This window comes from Dreissena polymorpha, chromosome 11 (assembly GCF_020536995.1).
Source record: "Dreissena polymorpha isolate Duluth1 chromosome 11, UMN_Dpol_1.0, whole genome shotgun sequence".
Lineage (NCBI taxonomy): Eukaryota > Metazoa > Mollusca > Bivalvia > Myida > Dreissenidae > Dreissena > Dreissena polymorpha.
Window position 1 is genome coordinate 44527018 of NC_068365.1, and position 11822 is coordinate 44538839.

Sequence of the window (11822 nt, forward strand, 5' to 3'; positions counted from 1 at the left end):
TTTGCCCAGTCCCTGTGATCTGTTATTATTGCCCAGTCCCTGTGATTAGTTATTTATTAAAAGAATAAGCTTTGCATTATTGGCAATAAATGTTGTAGTAAATGTAATAGGCACAAATGCAGTACTTATTTACACTAATTTACACACAAAAAATCACCACTATGCAAGATATTCTGACAACAACAATATATTATACATTGATCCGTAAAATAACTTCTCCTCCCATAAGCGAAAAAAAAACGTATTACATACTAGTCGCCAATAACTCAATATCCGGTTCAGTTAATTTGATTCGTTAAACGCCTGACTCGGATGTGCGTAAATATGTGCGTAAATTGAGTTGTTGTATTGAAATCCGACCCATGATGCATACCGTTTAAAAAGATATGTTACTCAAATACGCAATACCACGTGTCCTCGATATGGTATAAAATTGCATAATTCATTTGTGAGTTATGAACGAGTTTGTATTTCAGTAAAATGATTTAAATAAAAGCAACATGTTCACGTCGTAGTTGGTGAAAATATGTAATATATTATCAATTCTGAAACTGTAATACATGTACAAGATACAATTGTCATCCGCAAATTGTTCTAAAAAATGACGATATGTGAGCAACGATATTATATAAAAGATTAACACAAATCAAAGAATCCTTACTATTAACTGTTTTTGTTAAACGACCTATTCGATCACAGATTGTGGCATATAGTATAGTTGAAGTGTGTCATGCTTCATATTGATAAATGTCAACATAATTGGATCTAAAAGGCTCCAGTATAAAAAGTAAAAAGAATACAATTATTAAAGAAAGTAAAAAGGAACTGGACTTGAACCACTGATCCGTGGAGTAAAAGTCTAAGGCTTAGACCACTCGGACAGTCGTGCTCATACAATGAGTGATGTATTTGATAATTTATTTAGGCAATCCTCGTAGTGTCACAAAATATTACAACAACAGAACTCTCCAAACTATTCAATCGTTTCTCGTTGCAACGCTTTATAATTGTCAGGTTTTTAAATTATCAAAAGACGCATAGTATAACTGTTTCCTCACAGATATCATAACTACAACGAAAATGTGCGAATCTGAAACAATTTCGTGTGTGTGTGTCAATTTACCAAAACGTGAAAAGATCCCTTTGAAAAATTCATAAACGACATTCTGTCAATTAATCAGTTGTGCAAGGTTTGTTTTCAATTCTGGACACATTCTTTATTATTTGTTCAGATTTAATTAAAACGCGAAATAAACTGGAACACGTGAAAAAAATGTATTAATTTAACTGTTTATATAAACATTTGTTTAAATAGATAACTCTTGAAAACCTAGAAACGTTTCTTGCAACGTAACGGTTTTAAGTGCATTTTGCGTACGAGTAAACACATTAATCGCGCACGAGACGAGTGTCTTATTTGCTAAGGTACGTGTCAAAGTGCATGCAAAAAAACTATAACCAACCCATAAAAATACGCTTCATGTAACGCAAAATATCGTGTAAAATCATTGATTGTTTGTTTTTATTGACTTACAATTTGGTAAACAGCAGGAAAGTAAACCACAAATGTCTAGGGTGTTCGTCAAACGACAAAGACAATAGTTCATTATATTAAGTTCATTAAGACCCACTGTGAGTATAGTATTACTCGCCAGGCCGCGTTAAGTATCAGGGCATGACGTTTTCATTACACGTCGAACTACTTCGGAATTGGCCCCCTCGAAGAAATGAAAATCGAAATCACCTTGTTGACCTAGCGCGTCTTGTGATTGAGCTCGGTTGATTAAGAGACAGATAAACAAAAGCTGACATTCAATAAGAAAAGAAAAGTGTTTACAATGGGGTAATACGTGCTGTTCGGGTGTGTGTTAACTTGCCCCCCATGAAAACCAACTGGGCGAAATTTTCTCTATAAAAGTAATCATTGTGATCTTACAAGAAATCAGTTCTAAAGTGAACGCCAAGACGAGCACTGTTAAAAAACTTTGAGAAGAATATTATTTTGTATTTGTGCCTGAGAGCATATTAATAGACATTAAATAAAATGGAATCTTGCAAAATGGACAGAGTATTGTTAGCACCGCTGGTAATCAGCAAAGCAGAAAACATTTCAACGTTTACCAGCCTGGCGGAGAAGGCAAACCAGGTGTCGGAAAATAAGTGTCAGAGAATCATCAGCAGTTTGGAGTCGAAACAGACGGAGACGTTAGCCAAGATGACCAAAGAGATGAACGAACTCAAATACGTGCTGTCACAAATTAAGGTCAAAACTGGAAAGCGCGAAGCCATAAAAGAACAAGGTCGCAACTCACCTCGTGCGAAATTCGCAAAAGTGTTGCTCAGAGACAATACTTGTAGTGACGAAACGCCTGAGGATGTAAAGGAGAACACTGAACAAAAATATAGTACTAAAAGGGCACGTTCGAGCGTTATTACGAAAAAAGAACGTTTGATGCTTGCGCGCACAGAGAACCAGCAACGTCGCTACTCATGTCAACTCGGCAATGTCTTGTTCAACAGACAGAGTCGCGATGTGTCCAGAACCTTCAAAAGCCGTTGAACATTTGATATCGCTACCCCCTTGCGTTCTACGATTCAAAATGTTATTGGAAGAGCTTGAAGGGCCTCGTCGCAGCGTTCAGCTTGCAACAGACGCTATCCGCTAGTCAGACACCGGAACCCGGACTTACGTGTCGTTCTTTGCTGATCTGCAGTTTGTACAAATGACATCAGCTACGCAAAGTCTCATTTACTTTCTGAGATGCAGTGTACGGAAATACGAACAGTTTACGTATTTACAACATGTGATTTCTTGTAGAAAGTTGCTTTTGTTGCAAAAGATCCTTTGTTAATGTTAGGACATGAGTTTACTATACGGGTGTTTGCATTTTTTCTTTGTTGCTTTTGCCTTGTGTTATAAAAACAACTAATTGCTTTTTATAGCTAATTGTTCTATTGACCATTGGTTTTTATGCTCAATGCATTTATGACATTCAAATGATATGATATAATGAAATGAAATAAATACATGACGAAGTGTATATATGACTTCTTTCTTATATAAACAAAATGTTTCAAATATGCTGTTCGCATTATTGCTATTATGATAAACGATAATCAAACCATCTGATCGAATATTATTTAATGGACATAAAGATTTGGAGGAAACGGAATCAGCCGCATATTTAACGATTTTAAAATGCACGAATGTATGACTTTCAACAAGCAATAAATTTTTATGGGTCCCAGTCTGGGAAAACGGGGTGAAATACATGTGCGTTAAGTGTTGGTCCTGCTCAGTTCGCACAGGCTAATCAGGTGCGACGCTTGCCGCATAATCTCCCGTCGCCGCTAAAAAGAGACTTTCCTTAAAGTGATATTATGGGCATTTTTCACTGTTGAATTGAGTTGAAAAGAATGAACAGGTCAAAAGAGTTAGTTAAAATGTGGTTACTGACCAATTATCTGCAACTCATCTTGCTACCAGTTGTTTAAAAAATAAATATTATATTCGATATTTTACGTGACTGGTGAGTCTTCTAAACCGAAATGATCCGTAAAACAAAATAGTGTCTTTGTGTCGTATGAACGAATCTGCACTTAAACTACATTTAGATTCACATCCTAAATCGAATCATGTTGTCAAAACGAAAGTACGGTTGATATTCAAATGCATTATTTTTTCTCTTTCCGGGATATTGTCTTAGTATGTTGATGCTGCATTAACAAATATAAGTGTATATGAAGTGAAAACACCATAAACAAACAACGGTTGCGATAGACACCCATAAGCTGTAAGATGCCCATACTATCACTTTAAACGAAAAATACAATTGCAGAGGAAAGTGTCGTCAGAGATAGTTTGTTCGCTTCAGGTCAATCGACCAAACTACAAACACTGTTTGGTTTAGATATTTGCAGTATATGTTGAAAATCAATTTCGTTTTAGACTCTAAAATTTGATCAAATTACTGACTAAATTATAATAATATTCAAACCAAGCACCTGAATATGCTGACCTTGTCAGCGCTAACGACATGTATACGTACATTTAAAGGAACCTTTTCACGTTTTGGTAAATTGACAAAATTAAACAAGATTGTTTCAGGTTCACAAATTTTCGTTGAAGTTATGATATTTGGGAGGAAACAGTAATTTTGAACATTTACCATGCTCTAAAATATCCATAACATGCATCTTTTGACAATAAAAAACCTGAAAATTATCAAGCGTTGCAACACGAAACGATTGAATTATTTGGAGAGTTCTGTTGTTGCCGTTAAACTATAAAATACATCACTGACTTCATGAACATGGATGGCCGATTGGACTTAGTGTTAGACTTTTACTCCAAGGGTCAGTGATTCGAGCCCAGTTGATGGTTCTTTCTTTAATTTTATTATTGTGTTATAATTGAGCTTTTTAGATCCAATGTTAATAAAGTATTTAATGACAAGCTGTAATACCTTTAAAGGGACCTCTTCAAGTTTTGATAAATTGAAAATTTTGAAAAAAATGTTTCGTTGTAGAGTGGTCAGTAATACTGAACATTAAACATGCTCTAAAATTTTCATTGAATGCATTATTTTGAGGATTTAAAAACCTGAAAATTACAAATCGTTACAAACGCGAAACGATTAAATTATTTGGAGAGTTCTGTTTTTATCGTTATATTTTGTGACACTACGAGCATTGCTTATTTAAAGTATAAAATAATTCCTGTCTGTGTGAGCACGGATGGCCGAGTGGTCTAAGCGTTACACTTTTACTCCAGGGGTCAGTGGTTCGAGCCCACTATAGGATTTCTTTTTTATTTCTCTTTTTTTTTATTCTCGTTTTTACTTGAACTATTAAGTTCCAATGTTTAAATTTATCATTTTTAAACATTTAACAATACACTTCAATGCATGCCAAAATCTGTGAAAAGGTCCCTTTAAATTGTTATTAAGTGCATACGCTAAAAAAAACGAGGATTTTTGCGTAAGCCGATATACCTGAAACGTTTTTAAAAATCATACTCAAATATCCTGTAAAATCGTGTAAGTTTTCCGTAACATTTAATCTTATTTGAGTTATGCGGTAGCTTGCTCTTACTGGAAGTGAGTCATGAAGTTTATTTGAATCCATATTCTTATTCATTTAATATTGACCAATGAAAAGAAGTTTGGAAAAGACTTTACCGGGTTCCTTCGAAAAGCAAACACTATTTGCACTATATTTAACGAGGTGTAACATAGATGGATTAAATATTTATATGATATCCCCGTAACATGATCAACAGTTCCCAACTCTAAATATATATAAACCTATTTAAATACGAAAATACGATTGATTTTCTGGCTGTTTTTTTGTATTGTTATTTTATACGATCTTGCTCAATTTTTATTTTATTTAACAGAGACGTAAGGAGCATATTTATTATCCACGCACTGATCCTGTTTTGTATTTATTATAAGATATAGTATACAATTATAATATTTCTCTTGCAAAAACCAAAGGTACATGATATTGTAATATTTATTGCACTTATAAAACTATGTTGGACATTATGAGTTCATTAGGTATTAACTAACACGTGACACTCTCACGAAAACAGTTTTATTTCGTGTATATTTAAAATGATCTTTGGTCGAAATGATGTAATTAATATTTACTTCAAACACATGCTGTTTTTGTATATGTATGTTTATGACGATGAGCTTTATATGCTTAAGTCTAATAAACTATTCTATTCTGTTCTATTAAAAAATAAAATTAGTCAGCATTGATCTTTTCTGTTAAAGGGACTTGTTTAAATATTGTTTTCGTATTTAAACAAAATGTCATTATATGCTTTATTTACAATATAACGATATTCGTAAGAGTTTAAAATAATTGTAAAATAAAAAATTTGCCTACCCCGGACTCGAACCCTGAAAACTTTAAGGGGCGAAAGCAAAGTCGCCACCACTGCACAAAATTGACTTTTGAAATAACCATTGTATTTAAGACGCAATATCAGTATATGTGTACTTTTCTAAAGTATCGATGAACATTGAAAGTTGGCCTTTTGCCAAAATGTTGACAATTCGCTTTAATGGAAAGATTGCTTATTCAGATTCGACACGGTTTTATTGGGTTCTTTTAAATCCCCTGTCCGCCGAAAATGCGAAATGTCAATTTCCGCTTAAACTGGTATTCAGCTAAACATACACTTGGGGACTATTCTAACGCATCACTTTTCAAACTTGGATATTTCAGTTATGAGTAAAGATGTTGATTTAAAATTTTACATACGATCACTTGACTACGTTCTATGCAAGCTCGCGATACAATCATTCATCCGTGACGATTAGGACGCTTTAGCACGTGGGGTAGATGTGGTTCCATATTTTTGCACGTGGAAATGTTGAAACGCGATTTAATTCTAGTTGTATTTCAATTTAATTATTGTAGGTGGGTTCTTACACAAGGAAAACATAAAATTAATTTACAAAACAATTTAGCTCGTATGAATATTCAGGAGCGCAATCGCGCACTTTGCATTTTACAGGCTGCCTTTCCCACTTGCTAAAGCGTCCGATCGTCACGGATGAATGATTTAATCGTTAGCTTGCATATATTGTAGTCAAATGATCACATGTGCAATTTTAAAATATAATATTAACTCATTACTGAGATATGTAAGTTTTTAAAGTGTTGCTTTAGAAAAATCACCAAGGCGAAATACATGTTATTCCAATTTAATTTCAATTTCATAATTCTAGGTAAGTTTTTACATAAGAAAAATATAACAGTAATTAAAGAAAAACAATATTGCTCGAATGAATATTCAGGAGCGAAACGGCTCAATCGGCATGTTGCAAGCCGTTCGGTTATTAAGACGTGTACATTTATGCGTTTTACTTTTCACATTGTTATTATTTAACGTTGTACGATTTTGCGAATTTGACTTTTGAATGTGACGTTTTTAATTTGTTAAGTTTTATATTTTGTTGTCTTTCAATTTCAATTAAATTTTCAGGAATAATCAGATATGTGTTGAATTATTCTTGGTCCAAATTTCAACACAAACCGTTCAAAAATAAGGGAGCTATATTGATAAGATTAAGTGATGCGTTAGAAAAGTCTCCAAGTGTATACTTTCTTTAAACGAAGTTTACAATACCTCTACCAGAGAGGCTTTTGACATACTTTTTCGCGTTATAGATTTCTACTTTGTTTTTATTTTTACCTAATGTTTGTAGAGTTTCACGATAGTTCATGATAGGTTTAAGACATACAAATCTATTCTTTAAGGGACCTTTTCACGTTTTGGTAAATTGACAAAATTAAAAAAATGTTTCAGATTCGCACATTTTTGTTGTAGTTATGATATTTGTGAGGAAACAGTAATGCTGAACATTAACAGGGACCTATACAAACAAATTGTTTGTATAGGTCCCTGACATTAACCATGCTCTAAACTATCCATTATAATTTGGAGAGTTTTGTTGTTTTCGTTATATTTTATGAAACTAGGAGGATTGCTTATATAAATTATAAAATACATCACTCATTGTATGAGCACGGATCGCCGAGTGGTCAAAGCAATAGACTTTTACTCCAGGGGTCAGTAGTTCGAGCCCAGTTTCTTTCTTTAATTTTATTATTGTTTTTACTGGAGCTTTTTAGATCCAATGTTCACATGTATCCATATAAAACATTTAATGACAAACTTCAATAGCTGCCGAAATCTGTGAAAAGGTCCCTTAAAGCAATATATCGATTTTCTATTTAACTCAATGCCAAACTTTAAGTGTATATTACTAGCCAATCGATGCATTTTTTAAAACTCCATTTCGTTTCAAGAATGATGATACAAATGTATACAGCAAACGACGGTTTAGCTTTTCATCTCCTTTGAGTTATTGAACTTATTCGTAAACTTAAATTATTATTCGGAAGATTCGCGGTATAACTTATAACATATATAACATATAACCTGTTTAAAACCAGAACCTTACTGACGTCAATGTTACTAGTTCGCGGCGTTTTGTTTCAAAAATAGAGCTTTAATCAGGACGGTAAACAGTGAATTTAGCACAAAAAAAGAATTTCAGCGAATTGCCAAACTTAATTAAGCAGTTGTTTTTTTCTTTCAATTCGTATATATCCGAAATATAGTCTGTCGAAATGTTGATGTTACTTTAAATGCACGGAGATATCGTTCCGAAAAAAAGTGACGCGTTGCATAATATTTCGAGTTGCATAGGTATGCCTATTGGTATGTCAAAAACTGGAACGCATACGCGGTCAACGCACACCGCTGCCCGGCTGGTTAAGTAACGCTCGATTGGTAATTGTCAGCTCTGGTACTGCTTGCATGCACCCCGGGTACTCTTAAGTATACCAACATGTACCTCGGGTACGGTAAATATACTTAATCGTACCCGGTCGATATTAAACTGTACTCGAGTTGTATTACCGCCCAATATCCGATGTTGTAAAACGCGCTACCGATTATCTTAAACAAACTTCTCTTTTTAAAAAAAACTGCACCAACATGCTCTTTGAGTATGAGTTTCGATAATATAGAGGTCATTTTACAGAAAATTGACATGAATGTGAATATAATTAATTAAAAAAAAAAAAAAAAAAATTAGCCGACAACGACCGATTTAACGTTAAATGTCCCGGGTACGTTTTAGTATATTTACCCGGGGTAGTACCCGAGCCGACAATGACCAATCGATCTTAAGTAACCTACTGTTCATATATCCATTACTAGTGTTTTTTTAATGTGTGGTGTAAAATTGTTCTACTGGCTACCGAGGTTCTTAAAGGAAACATCAAACGGTTCATATGGAATGCCGCCGGACACCAGGGGCATCGAAGCAGGTTAGGACAATACTTAGTACAGGCACTAAATCGGTCCCAGGTCATGGTCATGTACAATGGTGTGTATCCAATGAACAGATTTCAGCGACACAGCCATGGTTACCACAATGAAATCAATGAAAACAAATTATTCAACGGACAAACAACGTTTTCATATACATGAAAAACAATCGCATTTAATGAACCAATCATTAATTTTAAAGAAAGTGACGAGAAATAACTCCATCTTAACAGCATTTTGTTTTCATTCAATTTCATGTTTTCTATGTTTGATATATAAGACAGCAAAAACGAATATTTCATCATTTCATTTGCATTACGTGTATGACCGAATTTTACACATATACACGGTAAAACATGTTTAAATAAATCATGGTCGATTAATGGCCTGGCCAGAACAGTCAGCGCACAACCAAGTAATTAATAATATATTCTGGATAATAAAAAGAAAATAACGTGTTGTGTAATATGCATTCAAATGCGCATTTTATTTTCTCAGATTTCATTTATCCGTTTCTTCTCGGAGCTATAGTATTTATCATTTACATTATTTACAACACTTATAACGATGTTTATTTTAAAAACGATCAAATAAAATGTTTACGCACAAATTATATATTCACTCTAATCTGTCAAAAACATGATTAATGCGTGTTACGCATCCTGATAGTTATTTTCCCTTAGTTTTGCCGCTCAACTCGTTTGTGTACCGCTTTGTAGCGTTTTTAAACTTTTCGAGTTCTGAGCGCGCACTGCCACAGTCTCTGCCGAACTGACATGACGTCACACTGATAGTCCTGTGTAACGCATGCCCGTCGTGCCCATGACCAACATGGTGTCTTTTATCGTCTCCACTGGACTCATCGCCACTACTATCACCTCCTAGGGTTATAGCGATATTAGAATCAGTGTCAGAATGACGTAGTAATGTCTTCTTTCTTGACCCATTTAAAGTTCCGAGTCCCTGAATATCGCCGTACGACTGACGCCTTCTCTCCATCATTTCCGGCGGTGGTCGCGTTGAAGCCTTGGCGCTTTTTGGTGGCTGTTTTGGCGAGGCCTTACTGACAGCATTTCTGCCAACCTGCTTCATTCTTTCCAGTCGATTCCAACGCACCAGTCGACGAGCTCTTTTTCAGTTTGGAAAGTTCATCCACGATCTCAAGCCTCTCGGAGTTGATTTTGATGATACTTTTGTACAGCTTTTGGTCCAGCTCTGACTTCTGTTCCGACAGTTTATGTTCGTGCCATTGTACCGACCTCTCTGCCATGCAGGAGGACGTGGTTCGTCCGACCGTACTGCAAGACAACAGAAGAGACTCTTTCAGTATGTCGGTCTCTTTGGCTTCTTGTTTGCTTTCGTTGTTCGTGTGTGCCATCTTCAACGATATCCAGTATTCTCTGAAAGAATATTGTACGTTACCACAATCTCATAACGTTGTTTCCCAGAAGACTTGAATCCGAAGGTAAGTATAAAGTGAAACACGTTTTCCACACTGACTTGAATCTCGAAGCCCCACTTTGACACCTTGTATGACAAGAGGTAAAGAATTTTGCAACAAATTATATGAGCACTTTTATTGAATGCTTTGCTTAGTGTGCATGCCAGTGAGTAGATTATCATAAATCGTCATTAAACAAGGTGTATAATACTTAGCCGATGTATAATAACTCTTTTACGACAAGACAAGCACTCAGCGCATTTGAAGTCGCGCAACATTCACGGGACAAACCACTTGATAGAATACATAATATTGCCTCCTGAAGTAGCAATAAACTCCCGATACAGAAGGGGGTCCGTTAACTGTCAAACGCTCATGACGTGCGGATAGGTGTAGTCATATATCAACCGGTGTTACCTATAAATATCGTGCATTTGTTAATGAGTCACCTGTGAGGAAACTGAGTTTAACGCATATACTTAGTGTACCGTCCCATATAAGCCCGTGTAGTCCCAAAGGTTTATCAGAGTCGACACTTTTCACCTTTCCGACTTTCCGCATCTTGAATTTACTTGATTTTCGTTTAATCCTTAACCCTGTCTTCCCTGAGCTAGGCTTTATCCCTCTTTCTCGTCGATGTCCTTACATTTTATTAGAATGCATAACTTCTATCCACTTTTTTAGAAAATTGTACAATACTATGTTTGTTTAGACAACCGGTTAAAACTTAGATAATGCTGTTCTTCCACAATGCATTTACTCAATGATCTCTTTTATATACGGCATGTGAAAGTGAATTTATCTTTCTTCTACCTCATATCAATTCGGAAATGTTAAGTACGAATGATTCAAATCAAGCAAACATAAGTTAGATCACTGGAGGCCATAAATAAATGCTATTTGATCATTTGTGTTGAAATGTATGTGAACGGAATTTATAACGTTTACACAGTCATGAAGGTAATAACTGATCCAAAAATGGAACTTTCTTTATTCTTCAAGAGTGGATAACGTGTCATTTGACGGGATAATTTGGTGTTATTTATTCACAGTTCTAAATTTTAAGAATTTGTCATCTTAATATATCATTTACTATTCCTTAATCTCTATGCTATTTTATTATATGAGTTGCGCTCTGTGAAAATGGGGTTTTGTGCATGTGCGTAAATTGTCGTCCCAGATTAGCAGTGCGTAAAGTGTCGTCCCAGATTAGCCTGTGCAGTCCACACAGGCTAATCAGGGCCGACACTATACGCATAAACTGGATTTTTGCTAAGAAGATACTTTCTTTAAACAGAAAATATCGTAAAAGCGGAAAGTGTCGTCCCTGATTAGCCTGTCCGGACTGCACAGGCTAATCTGGGACGACACTTTACGCATATTCATTAAACCCCCTTTTCTCATAGCACGGTCTATATGAGCTGCGCTCTGGAAAAAAAGAAGCTTAATGCATGCTCACAATTCATAACGGTTTAGCTATGAAGTGTCTCATTTAGACATGGGGCCAAAATAATGAGGTAT